We start from the raw sequence: 15,206 nt of genomic DNA, 5'->3' as shown, positions 1-15,206 counted from the left end.
AAAACACTAACAAACATGAGCACTAATCCCTGTTATACTCTTTTACATGCTTAACACCCTACTGATCCTTTGTGATTAGGCTACAGAGTATGTCATGATAATATCCTGGCATGTCCAGGGGTCGGTTTTGTATGTACTCTTCAATCCAGCTGGTGGATATTGTGATATTGACACAATGTCACATCTGCCTCTTGTATACAGACAACCCTCTCCTCCTCCCGATGAACTCAGATATATGTGTGAGCTGCACCTATATAGACATACAGGGAGCGGAAGTCTCTCGACCCATGACTGGCACAGTCTATCAGGTAGTGAAGGTAACCACACACACCACATATCAGTCTCACATATCCTCTAGCAACAGCACTCAAACCACATTAGCACACATTGACATACTCAGATGCTGTAAATGTACTCTACCTAAGCAGCAGAGACCTCCAAAGCAGACACACACACACCTGCTACCCCACTACAATACCCACATACCACTAAGTTTACAATGTCAGTGTGCCACACAGTCACTGCCCTTCGGGCTAAACAACACAACTAATACACTTATAATAGGCAACACTTATGTTCAGACACACTGACGTACCACTCACCAGCCCTGACAAGGGAATAGTCACTTTGGGCTGTCTTTTGGGTGCCAGGATCTGATGCATAACACAGGCAGTCAGGTCACTCCAAAGCAAGTACAAGACTGGCACCATCATTGTCCATGCTGGTGTGTGTAACCTCAGACGTTACTCCCTGGACCACATGACATGATACATGGAGGTACACTCTGATCATGTAGCCCAGGTCAGTATGACCCTGTCCTTGTCTAGCATCTTACACCCACCAATTATGATGTCACAGTATACGGACACACATATCACATTTAACAGTTGGCTAACAAATTTGTTTCATTCATAGGGGATACAGTGTCTGTCAGCGTATGGTGACATGCTTAACATGCCACGTAGCTTCACTATGAACAGCTTGCACCTGTCACCCTTGGACTTTGGTATGTTGGCTAAGGCTCTTGCTACCACCAGAGTGCCTTTTTTAAGCAGGGCTCAGAAGACAAACCCACCTCCATAGATATTACAGGTTAAATGAAACTAAGAGTAATGCTGCTCAACAACAGTTGTGTTAACCTCATATTGTGGCCACTCAGGATTCTCCTCAGTATGGAGGAGAACAATATCTGTGCACTGACAGACACCTGGTTCAGGCTCGCTTATGCACACCAGCACTACCAGGTTATGTTTCATACCATGCTGTCTGACAACAAGACTTGGAACAGACAACACAACTAGGGGGAGTATCCATATACATCACAGATACACACACCTCCAGGTTAGTAGCACTGCACAAAGCATCACAAACCATACATATACAACTACCATTGTGCAATACTGCCTTTCAGTTTGTTGCCTGCTACAGAACATACTCCCACACTCAGGAACCACACTCGGCTTTTGTGGGAACTATGGAGAATATGAAGGTCTCCACAGACACCATTATATTGTGTGACTTCATATACACAAATATTGACTGGGGATACTACTCAAGCCCCGACAACCTCACCCAACAGTCACTACAATTTGTAGACTCATATGCTTTGGCACAACCAGTCAGCACAGCCACAAGGGGGAATACATATTGGACCTGCTCATCACCAACATGAGGACTCTATGTTCCACACCAGCGATATACCCCTCATTGGTAATTTCAGAACATACATGTATCTCACAGGACATACATATACCCTCCAGACACCCATCCTTGATAATCTTGGTGAACTTCTCATGAGCCAACATCTCATTTCACCGAAGCAAGGTGGTATCATTCAGAGATCCTGAGACAGTGGCATATATGGCTCACACTGCTGCATCCTTTACATACACATTCTATGGACAGCTAGTGGACTGCATGGATTGTGCTATCCCAAATAACAACAAGACCCACTACTACAATGGCAGTGGACCTGTGTGGTAGACCCCAGCCATTAATAAGCTGTACAACATCAGGAGGATGTTACTACATGATAGAGCACAATCCCAGACTGGGAAGGCATCTATGATCTGTACTAGCAGACAGCTACAATCACTCATGGACTTTTCTAAGGGCCGCTTCTATCAGACAATTGCACCTGACACGTAGGACTATCACACAGCCTTTTTTAGTTATGTCAGGAACCTGGGTGGATACTCACTGATGTGCTGTGAGTTACTGCATACTGACTAAACCTACCCTGAACCCACTGGCATTGCCTACATCCTGGCAAACAGGTTCAGTGCAGATGTCTCCCACCCATCCCCACTAAGGAGCAACTATCCTCTCTGACATCACACAGTAACAGGTGAGTGCTGCCCTCCCCACAGCGTACATCACAGTATCAATGTGACCAGATGGTGTCCCAGCCTGCATCATACATGAGCATCATGACAAACGCAACCCTCACATTACATCACTGTTCAATATCGGAGTTACCACAGGATATGTACCCAAGAAATGGCGTACTTCGACAGTGGTCCCGCTCCACAAAGTTGGTGCCACAACGGACCACAGACAATATTGCCCTATAAGCCTATGTAGCCTGTTCTGCAAAGCTATGGAGCATATTGTCATAGGACTCCTACACATAGACATCAGGAACCTACAGACACTGAGTCCTACTCATTTCAGCATTGTTGTGGGCAGATCTTGCCTCTTGAACCTATAGGTATTCTTTAAATGGCTAACAGGTCCATCGACATAGGGATGGCTATCCACACAGCCTACCTGAACCTTGCAAAACCATTCAACACAATAACCCACTGCGCCATTATGCATAGGCTCACCAGCTTCAATTTGGACACATATCTCACACAATGGATTGATACCTAGATCAGGGATAGCACCCACATGGTCAGGATTGCAGGTGCCATGTCTGACTATACACCAGTTACACATGGCATCCCACACAGCTTGGTCCTGGGATCTCTCTTGTTCAGTATATATTTGTCTTGCATACAGGCTATCACAGGGGGAATATGGCTGAACATGTTTGCACTTGACTGCAAACTGGGTGCCATGATCAACTCTCCAGCTGCCACATGCATACTCAATCAGGGTCTCACAGCTAAATGCCATTAGTTGCATAGTCATCCCCTTTGGGAGTAACAACATGCCCACACATTATCACATAGGCAGTACTCCATTACATACAGTAGGAGTTGTTAGGGGTTTGGGGACATCACTTGTTCATACTGTCGCCTTTAACATTCATGTTGCCAAAGTGGTTGGACACACTTTCAATGTGTGCCACCTTATCCCATATGGTTTCACATCTAGATCGAGTGAGGTCATTGTGCCCCTTTACTCATCACATCCATGCTTGGTTACAATGCCACATTTGGGGTGTACCTTACCTGACAACTGCAGCAACTGTACTGGCCATGGACGGTCCTCACCCAGCAAATCTCAGGACTCACACAGATGCCCTGCATAGTTCAGATGCAGTAACTCCAGCTCTACTCAGTCACTTACCACCTACTCAGATATGATGTGTTCCTGTTATTTACAGCTATACCCAAACCAGAATTACTGGACATGCTCCACCTCAGGATATCCAACTCCCTTGGAGATGCACACTGCAGGGATGTATACCTCAGCACAGATATTAATAGGACATTGTGGAGGGACAGATTCTTATCCCAGAGGCTCCACTCACTACAGAATGTAATCCCAGTTTCACATAGGCAGAGCCACCCACTGACCACTTACTGGAGACATCTTGACGACTGTATGAGTGATTGCATATTTACCCCTGGGATATCTTCTGTGTCCCTGCTAGACAGAGGCACACTAGCATAAATGTACATGGGCTATCTTGTGTGACCTACTATTCACACACACAGTGTAGTAATCTAACAGGGTTGCGAATGCCAAACACACTCTGGCTAGGCTTGTACATGCCCTAGGGCAGATAGCCTAGTATCGACCTCTGAACCTATGCTAATGTTCAAGATGCACAATGTTTATTGCTGATACTGTTTACAGGTCTTTATCATCTTTGCTTTACCAGTTTCCATGAAGAACTTCAGTATCTGCAGAACATATTTGATTATGACAGGGTTCCACTATATTATAGATGTGTCTGTTGTCATATAATTGTGTGCACAGGGCAGATTGCTGTATAGTGACAGGTTCCTGGGTTAACACATGCAACTGCCAGATATGCGTGGCCCACTGCTGTACTCAGACATGGCCTAAGTGTGTGAGCATGCCCAGTTTTGACATTACATGTTTTGTTGCCTGACATGTGTCTCATTTATTCAAGTGTGTGAGCATGCCTAGGGTGACCCTTCAGTATGTTGCTATCTGAGGTCCACTACATTTGCTGATGTGTGTGAACATGACCAATATTAACATTTATACTGTGTGTGTTGGAAGTCAGGTTCTATTCTCACTGCAGGACTCACCTTTGTGTCATAACTCAACAAGGATTATGCTGTGCCTGCAGGGTTTCCATGGAATAATTTGCATAGACTTATCAACATTCCATCATACAGGTGGACCACTGCAATACTGTCATGGTTTAGTGGTTCAGTACTTTGGCTATAGTGCACAGTATCCTGGGTTTGGGGCCCATCACTGCTTTATATTTTCATACTGAGCAGGCCAGACTGCTTAAGGGCCTGTTAAGCAAATATGAGCATGTTGGCTTTTGTTCAGCTATGCCCTACTTAGACCAGGCTTGTCCAACATTGCTCAATATTCACCAACATTGCTGGACGTTGCCCAATATTACTGAACATTGACCACAGTTGTGCTAGTTGGTGTGTGCGATTTTGTTTGCATATACTACATGGTGGTAATTGCTGTTTTGCACTGCTTTATATTGCTTAACACATGGCATTCATGCCTTAGGTGGTGCTGCAGGGATGCCTATGTCGGATGCACATACTACACTCCCTGCACATGTTTGGAAGCAGGTAGTGTCAACTTAGGCATCCCTTTTACTTTATGTGCCAGTCGGAGAGGGGTATCATTTCCAGAGTTCCTACTGAGCCAGTGTATGTGCTATGCATTGCCTCTTTGTCAAGGCCAAAGCATACTGGGCACGCCTCCTTCTGCCTACTGGGGCAGGCTCAGGTTGCTCCTCTTCCGAGTCACGCTCTGCCTGTGATGGCTTTGGCAATGGTGGTGGGCTGTTTGGCCCAGGCCTATGCTGGTCCTGCTGCAGCTGTTTTCGCAGGATCATATTATGTAGCATAGCACATACCATGGCAATTTGGGTACATGTAGTTGGTGAGTACTGCAAGGCTTCACCAGATGTGTCCAGGCACTGGAACCATGACTTGAGCAGCCCAAACACATGCTCTATTACATTACATGTTTGTGCGTGTGCCTCATTATGGCATTCCTGTTCAGGAGTGTGTACATTTCTGATGGGTGTCATCAGCCACGGCTCCAGTGCATAGCCAGCATCCCCCACTAGGTGATCATGTGGGATGTCCCCACTGGCAAATGTCTGATACAGCTGCGTCAGATGCCAGATACGGGAATCATGGTAGCTTCCAGGGCAGCCTGCACACACATTCAGTATTATGCCCTGGGTATCACACATGACCTGGAAGTTGATGGTGGGGACGCCCTTGCGGTTGAAGTAGACCCTACCCCACTCGCCGGCTGGTGCTTTGATGCATATGTGCGTGCAGTCTATTGTACCCACTACCTCAGGGTATTTCGCTATTTGCTGGAAGAGACGCATATTGGCGGCCAATACCTCATGGGAATTAGGGAAATATACATGATCACCGACATGTGCTGACATGGCATCCAGGAACTGGTGTAGTAACCTGGATGCTGATGCCTGTGATATCCCCATCATATCACCAGTTCGTCTCTGGAAGGTACCTGTCGCTAATATTCTTAGGCCAACACATACCTTGGTTTCCACTGGGATGGGTTCCCCTCTGTTGGTTCTGTGTGTGAGGTGTGGCTTGCACAGCTCAACAATTTACTGCAGGAGGTCTCTGTCCACTCTATAGCGCTCCACTATCTCCAGCTCATGTAGCCCCTGGTAGGTTACCCTAGGCCTATACACTCTTCTCCGTCTCCTCACTGTGGGTTGTCCAGCAGCATTTCCATTGTCACCACCCTCAGCATGTTACATATGTCACTTTATAACAGCAATGGCAGTCCCTAACATTTCTTTGTCTCAGTAAAGCTTTTTCAGTTTTCACTTCTATTAGCTTACTGCAGTGTCTCTTGTGAGAAACATAATGGACTGTTGTTTGCAGAGTTTTAAGTGCTAGGCTGGGCTGGGCTAATGTACTGCCTGTGTAATTGCCTGATTCTGATTGTTTTCACCTGCTAGCTCTGATAGTACTTCCTGGTAGCTTCCTACTATTTGTTGTGCTTCCTTTTACCTTTCTGTTTCCTCAGGGGGGAGCGCCACCACACAAGCGCAAACACAAGCACAGCAACTAACACGTGCACACACATGCCTACACGGACTAAAACTTGCTTATTCAGATTAAAACGCACACACATCAGAGCAAACGCACTTACAACTCTTTAAACAGCCTTATACATGCTTACTCCAGATTAAACACGCGCACTCACGCTTACATGCAAGCACTCTGTCTTACTTGGGTTTACAGGCACGCACAGGTGCGCATGCACGCTCAGCAAGAAACTTTGGTGTTATCCATGGCATACACCTTCCATTTCTTGGCTTTCCCTAGCCTGCCTGTTGACACACCTCTTTCCATGATGTCTAAATGACAGCGGACACATGCCACTCTGCTCCAGTGAGCTTCACTGCTTTCATACATACCCCCTCATGATGTCACCTATCTTCTACTCTGTTACTCCCCATATCCTACTCCTGCACTCCACTGACTGTGCTCATTTGCTATGTAAACTAGCGATTCACTATCCTAACACTCATTTACATAGGATTGCCTACTAATGCTTGGTTACATGTCTTAGACTGAGCTTCCCCCCCTTAGCAACCTCTACTCTGTGGCCATATTGTCTTCAGCCTGCCATTCCCTTGCATTGTACATTACCACTTTCAATAAAATCCACATTTGTGGGTTTTAATTTGTAGTATTCTGGTTTTTAGAGCACAGCCCATTTGCGCGGTGCTGCGCTACGCTTAAACATCAGAAATCGGCAAAAAAAAATATATTTTTATTTTAATTTTGCATCAGGGAACATCTCCAATTGCCGTATATTTGGCCATCAGCATGCTTCCTGCACTGGAATTTGGAGCTGTCATGGCTCTGTTTTGCTATTTGCAGAATGATACTCAGTTGTCATTTCTGCAAATAAAACTGCTCTTACTCGGACAGGTTCGGGTTTCCTGAATCTCAAATCTACCTCATTTGCATGCCTTTTACCTGCAATTGAGGTGATTTACATGTCCCAGCCCTGTCCGTGTAAGAGCCGGTTTAGGAGCTCTCTTACACGCCCCTACAGGCTGTTCCTGGATCGCTCGTCGGACATGATGGCTGCATGGAGTCTTACTCTACTCTTAGACTCTGTGCAAGCCATCGTGAATCCGGCCCAATGACTCTCACCTTTGAATAACATTTCTTGCATACACCTTTCATATCATATATATATGGCATCCATGCTATTTATCAAATGACCGTTTCACCGAAAGTGAATTGGCAAAGCACACTTTTTTGAAAGTGCTTTTCACTGAAAAAGCACTATCGTAACACTGTGCTAAAAAAGATAAAAACATGGGGAAATGGCTGTTGCTGAGATTGTAGCAGAGTGGGGATAAAGGAATATTCCCTTTTCCCACTGTAGTGCGATCTCAGAATGAGAATATAAAAGTAGGGGGAATGTGGGGGTGCAGCCCCCCACATTGGTGGGTGCAGGGGGGCTTGTCACCCTGCGTAAATGTGAGTGCTGTGTTTTTTTTTTTTTTAATTTTGTTGTTTTTTAATTTTTTTTGCACACTTTAGTGAAAGTGCTTTTTCGGTGAAAATCACTTTCGCTGAAGTGTGTTCGGCGGTTTTAGTTTTGATTTTATGGGTGTTCAGTAAATAGTCCTTGCTATATAGATATATATATATATATATATATATATATATATATATATATATATATATATATATATATATATATATGAAACAAATGCCTATATTTATGAAACAAATACATTTGCTCTGCATTGCCATCCATAATAACATCTTACAGCTGTTGTAACTCTGAATACCGCCTAGTATCAAAGGTTAGTTTATTTCTCAGCAGACATACATAGTTGCGTAACAACTCAGAGTACTTCCAAATTATGTTCCAAAAGATCAACTTTTATTTCCGTGAAATATCTCTGGCACGAAGACCTTCAGGAATTTGCATCTGCCAATGTGAGTGCTGAAAATATTTCTTATAGTTTCATTCAACCTAATTTGTTTCTAGACCCTATTTGCATCATCCAGAAATAAAAAAATGCGTAGTATTAGTCATATGTAAGGATACTTCCTAAATAGTCTGTAGACGGTAGTGTTCCCTTTTCAACCATCTATTCAAATCTTAAAAGGAGTAAACATCCTTGTTTGGACAGGTTTTGCAATTGTCACCATACATTTCGGCCATTATCTTGGCTCTGCTTGTTTAACAGTTGCACAAAATGAAAACATCGTTTTTGTCTCTTGCTTAGTCCTTTCCCTAATCATTCTGAAAACTCATTTGTGTGCATGAATAACAGGGATTGCTTCTAGAGAAACCTTGATATGATTTTTTCATAGTTAGCATTCCATACCATAAAACACATCAGTATAACTCTAGCACATTATCAGAGTCTGCCACAAACTCCTCTGGATGATTCACTTCTTTCTTAACTTGCTCCAGTTTAACTCTCGAAAAAGCTCTCAGTACTGTATTCTTATTGGTAGGAGATGAATTACCTTTTTCAACTTATAACCTTAAAAGTCAGAGTGCATGCAGCTTTGTACACAGTATCAGACAGATTTGGTATATTAAACAAAGGTTCTGGAATAATCAGTATTAAGACCAATGGTATTGCTTTTACAATAAATATTCAACTTTCTTTATCATATTGCTTTTACAATGAATATTCAACTTTTTTATCATAATTTTCTTTTAGTTCTTACTTTGCATATTTCTTCTCCAACCACAAACATTTTATCTTTGGTTTACCCATCAGAATTAATGTAATGTAAAACTTGATAAGTAAGATTATGCATGTTCCATATCAAGCTAGATTGATCTAGCTTTAGGACTTTTTTTCTATAAGTTATAGATTTATGCAAGGGAAGTTGTGTTTAACTTAACAGGCAATAAGGAACACGGAACCGTGATTACTATTAAACACTGAATTCTATTCAAATTACTAGAGGGTATGACTATTCATTTAAACTTGGAATATGTAGAATTGTTGCTAGAGCAAATTATCTATCACATTCTATTTTATGTATGTGGAATTCTTTTTCTTTCAGCTTTTCCCGGTTAGGGGTCGCCACAGTGGATCACAGTTCGCTCATGATTGGCAGTGGAGTTTTACAGTTTTGAGTTGCCAGCCCAGCATCCAACCTTCCACTGAAGGCACACACATGCCTAGACCCTATTTAGAGTGTCCAATCCACCTACAGTATGTCTTTGGGAGGAAATCGGAGCACCCGGAGGAAACCCATGCAACCACAGGGAGGACATGCAGACTCTGCACAGAAGGCACCCCAGCCGAGGATCGAACAGGAGAGCCTCTTGCTGTGAGGTGGCAATGCTAACTGCTGCACCACCGCGTACGCCTCATTGTATGTATGCATTGTATGTATTTGGAATGAACTCCCTCTATTAATTAGACAATCTGAATCATTATGTCTATTTAAAAAAATCTTGATAACTGGGTTGATACTAAGGTTTTACATTTATACTGGAGTCTGTATTTTGACTGGCATTTTGTCACAGCTCAATTTTTATCAAACAATTGAAATTATTGAAATGCAAAGCCTGTAGATATGGTTCTAATACCCCATGTTTGCAGCCTTACTACTGAGAGTTTGTTTCTAAGCATCACCATGGATTGCTTTGTGGCACCATTTCTATGTCTCATTTAAGCTTTTTGGCATTGTTTTACATTGTTATTTATTTCCTTCTGTTATTTTATATACCACCAGTTTTTAAGCCCTTTTAACCGAACATTAATAATTTTAACTATTTTGTAAATATCAGTGCTTCGTGTAATATTAAATCTGTCTCGGCAGTTTGCCATTGATTGTATCACTTATAAGACCAAAGGCAGAAAGTCAAGAAATTGACTCTATTTTGAATTTATTTATATGAAATTCTATGCCTTCTTGAGCACCTTTATTTCTAGAATAAATATCTTGTGATATAGAATGCTTTTCTTTGTCTCACAATATGATTGAAATATATCTCTCCTTACTGCTAACTTGTGTTTTTTCTCCTCCTTGAGGCAATAAGGGTTAAAACATTTTAAGGCTTCCTCACATGTGATATACAAGAGTGTTGCACATTGGATTTTGTCTGAATTCTCTGAAATTTTACTTGGTGTGATAAAATCATTTAGATTGTGCTATCGCTTACTTCAGGGAATGGAATAGCTAACATGACATTCCACTGCTTTAGAAAATGTGCTGACTAGTAAATTTTATAAAATTTATTTCTAACTGCTGTTCATCTCTGTGCCTTCCAACTATTATCTTCCTCACCACAGGTCTTGATCCTGCTGCTTCTGGTGCATGGAACCCTTTCTATACCTAGTAAGACCCTACTGCATTTTCTCAGCAGCCATGGAGGTGTTTGTTACCCTGCCTGTATTCAGTCGTCTACCTGCTGTTGAGGGAACATGTCTTCATTCCAGTGACCCAAGGGTCTGTTTTCACCGTCCCCCATGTTAAAGCCATCACTGTTTCAGGACGGACCCTAATTGTCCATGTACTAACCAACTACACAGCAGTCCTTCCTACTTATCAGTCCACATGATTCAGGATGCAGGCTACTGGTGCTGTTTCTGTTTAGTCCATAACTCAACATACCGATTGCTGACATAACATCCTGAACCTCTCAGGGATTCCTGTGCACTCACATACCAAATGTTGGCAGCATTAATTGTTACAAGCCTCTGTTTACTTGTGGTGGGTAGCCAGTTGAACCTCAACATTCTCCTGCAGGATGGATTGCTTTCTGTTATACTTCCAGGTCCTTTTTTCCCCACCTGACTCCTCCAACATCTGAGCCACTATTCAAACTCAGGTAATTTAGGTCATAATCAGCTCTTTAAACTCCTATGTCCCTGTGTTCGGTTGCAATTTATGAAATCAGTGTATCACCTTATTAAATTCTACAGTCTTTCCAAGCTATCTGAATGTAGTATGCAGTTACCAGTCTGTTAAAGTAATGACAATATGTAGGATTTAAAAAGAGTCCTTCTTCCATCTTAAATTTTGAACAACATTCATGACAGTTCTGTTTTAAGATCTGAGGCACATTTGCAGAAATACCCAGGAGAGTTCCAACATCTATGCTGAGGACAGAGTAGGACAGACAGGAAAAAACAGAGACTGAAGAGTATTGATAGGCTGATGCAAAAGCAATGTGTGAGACCCAGAATGTATATCCCCAGTTGTGAAGAATTTGGCAGAAGGCCATCAGATCCTCTTAATGAACTCTTAAAAGAACTCACTCCTTAACAGCAGAGAGATACCAGAGGACTGTGGAGAGCACATAGTGGTTTCACTTTACAAAGAAGAATCATCTTACTCTTTCCTTATTAACTAGTGAAGCTGTGGAGAAACTAGTGAGGAAGAAATTGGTGTAATGCTCTAGAATGAATGGCAAACTAGATTTGTAGCTAGCACTATCTGCCAGTTGGTGTAATGTTCTAGAATGAATGGCAAAATAGATTTGCAGCTAGCACAATCTGCCAGTCCACTCTTGTCCAGTTCTGTGACTGAGGTGTAGCATAAGTGGTCAACAGAAACCCAGTGGATGCTGTATACCTCATTTTTAGGAAAGTATATAAAATGATCTAACCAAAGACAGATAAATGACAAAAGTACGAGACATTAGTGCAAGAAAAATAATATTCATATAGATCAAGATATTAATAAATGTCAGGAAAGTGAAACTGGTGGTGGTGGTGGGGTGGCATTTTCACCAGACAGAGAGATGGTAATGGAGCTCCTCAAAGATTTGTCCTAGTCCTTGTACTGTTGGAACATTCATGCAAGAGCTCACTGGGGGAGTAAGAAAACACTTACCATGCTTGCAGATGAAACAAAGCTAGACTGAGAAAATTAGATATAGGAAAGCCCATAGTACAAAATCAACAGACTAGGCATGTGGGCTGAAAACTGGAAGCTGAGCTGCATTGCTACAGAGTGAAATGGTTTACCCACAGAAAGCAAAGGAAAATATAGGAATAAGAAAGGAATTGGGAGAGTCCCAAGAAGAACTTCTGAAACTGGTTTAGTTTAACAAACAGATATGGGTACACAGAATTAGTACAGAGACAGTTTGATGAAGTTACCCTAAATAGGGAAGCTCGGTGGTGGTGGGCAGATGCAGCTATGTGCAAGTTAGTGACAGCTTTTGTCTCGAAAACAAACAACATCTTGACGTTTTGTGTAAGGCTAGTGAAGTCATCAGGAAAACATGGCAAACTGTAAATGAGAGGGAGAAGATCAAGTAGCAGAAGAAGAACGCTAGCAGCATTGAAAAAGCCTTTAAAGTGACAAATTAATCTGTTTCTGCAATCACCCACATACTAAAAGACTGAAGCAGAAAAACACACAATATATTGCATGATCTGCATTCACAACAGTTTGATACTTTCTGTGTGTTTAATGAATTCAGATTGTTGGCAGCATACTCAGATCTGAAGCATATTACCGTTAAAAGGCAGTGGTACTTGTGGTGAAACAAGTAACAGCAGCTAATGCAGCCACCTTCCCCAGATGAAGAAAATTCTTTTGAACATGGACTTTTCTTTCCACGTAAGGCATGCATTTCTAAGAGTAACTTACCCATACCATATGCTGCAGAGCTCCCATTATGCTAAAAACTGGTCAATAATTCTTATGGAGTATTCATAAGTGGGATGTGCCATCAGCATGCATACAGTCTATGAATATAAATATTCAGCACAATCTCAGTTAAACACTTTGCATGCATAAACAATTTGTTATGAGTCAAAAGCAGCCCTTATCTTAGGTCAAACTGCAGAACTGGTGCAAGCTAATGAACACTACCATTTTTAAGTGAAAACTGGTAATACATATTTTTTAATATTAATCAGATGCCAAAAATGCCTCACAATTACAGACTTAACACAGAGCTCACAGTTCTAAGCAGATTTTGTTTAATTATGTATTTTGATTTCTTCCTAGCATGTATTAAAAGGTCTGTGTCTTTTAACTGATGCTGTCCCCTGCTCAGCTGTTAGATGTAGAAATACTTCAGCCTCATAGTAAAAGATACTAAATTGTGTATTAAATTATGCTGGTAATAGACACATGAATGTATTTATTTATAGTAAAAGATACTAAATTGTGTATTAAGTTATGCTGGTAATAGACACATGAATGTATTTATTTATAGTAAAAGATACTAAATTGTGTATTATACCATGTACTAATGGAAAATGCCAGACATCTGTGGAAGGGAGAAAAGTAATAGTTTTCTTAAATATATTGCTATATTAAATTATGCTGGTAATAGACACATGAATGTATTTATTTATAGTAAAAGATATTAAATTGTGTATTAAATTATGCTGGTAATAGACACATGAATGTATTTATTTATAGTAAAAGATACTAAATTGTGTATTAAATTATGCTGGTAATAGACACATGAATGTATTTATTTCTAATTGCAGGTTAATGTGCATATTCATGTCACGCTTCCTTCTCTATGAGTGTCCTGCCTTTTGTTTTATTTTGCAGTATTCATAACTTGTTACTCAAAGGTCATATAACTTTAATTTTTCTTTGCAGTTGCTCTGTACCTTGCAAGATATATGTCTACATTTATATACAAATGGGTCCAGTGAAAGCAATAGTGAATCTATTCCTTAGAAAATTATAGCATATTGTCTGAAAAGTATCTCTGCATAGAATGTAAAACTCACCTTAATAAGTTCTCTGTAGATTTCATGTATTCATTGTCAGTTTTTCATTTCCTCAGCTGACCACACCTCCACTGACTCGAAACTACATCAAACTACTTTAACAAGAAATGGTATTTTAGTAACATTATGAAGGTGCTCAAAATAGCTGTCAGCAGCTTAGAACGTGTCTTGTATCCAATTAGATTCTTGGGACTGAAATACTTTGGCATACTTCATTATTATTAGAAGTTTGATGGGCTTATCAGAATATTTCAGAACTGTCTTACCCCTGGCTTCCATCTCATGCCTCACCATAACTTTTCATGTTAACTGAAACTGTTTGCATACAGCTGAACACAGAACATTTATATTAATTTATAGCCGTGTAAATTAGATTTTGACCCATATCTGAAATGAAAAAAAAAAAGTAAAAGGCAAATGTTTTAGCTTATGAATGCCTTTGTGTGACCTCTGTATGTAAAGAGAAATCAATGTCAAATTCATTAAGAAAGAAGGAATCAATGAGGGTTTTCATATTTAAATATTGCACCCATGTTGCTAGGCAAAGATATAGCAGTCAGACATATAGTCCATTGTTTCATCTTGACCCAACTTGAATTTCTTGTATTTGGGCACTTATTTTTCACTTGTTAGTCTGCTAATTTTATTGTTTTACATAATCTTTTAAAATCTCGAGGCTTTTAATTTTCTTTGCTAGACTCTAATAGTTTAGCAGTTTGGAAGATATTGAATCTAAGACAGATAAGGACAGTGTGTAGTCATTACTTTACAACCCCCCCCACCTCAGCTATCACTGAAGAAACATTAAGTCCCTTGAAATGTAATATGGAATTGTGTATGGGCCACTTTTATTTCACTACAGGAACATGTGATCATACTCCCTGTTAGGTCAGCCATCTTAGATGCCACATAATAGTCTAAGGCTGTTTCTAACTCCGCAAATGGGATCTTCCCAATTCAGAATGAAGTCAGAAGTTTTACTCCTGCTGTATTCTAGTTTTAAAGGGGATGGAAATTTTCTGTCCAATCATGGATCTCAGCAACTCACCAAACTTATTTGGTACAACATGTTTGGGTAGTTCCACTAGATATGGTG

Source organism: Protopterus annectens, chromosome 12.part0 (genome assembly GCF_019279795.1).
Source record: "Protopterus annectens isolate FY-2018-M chromosome 12.part0, PAN1.0, whole genome shotgun sequence".
In the NCBI taxonomy this organism is placed as follows: Eukaryota; Metazoa; Chordata; order Ceratodontiformes; family Protopteridae; genus Protopterus; species Protopterus annectens.
Note: the sequence above shows the minus strand (reverse complement) of the source record.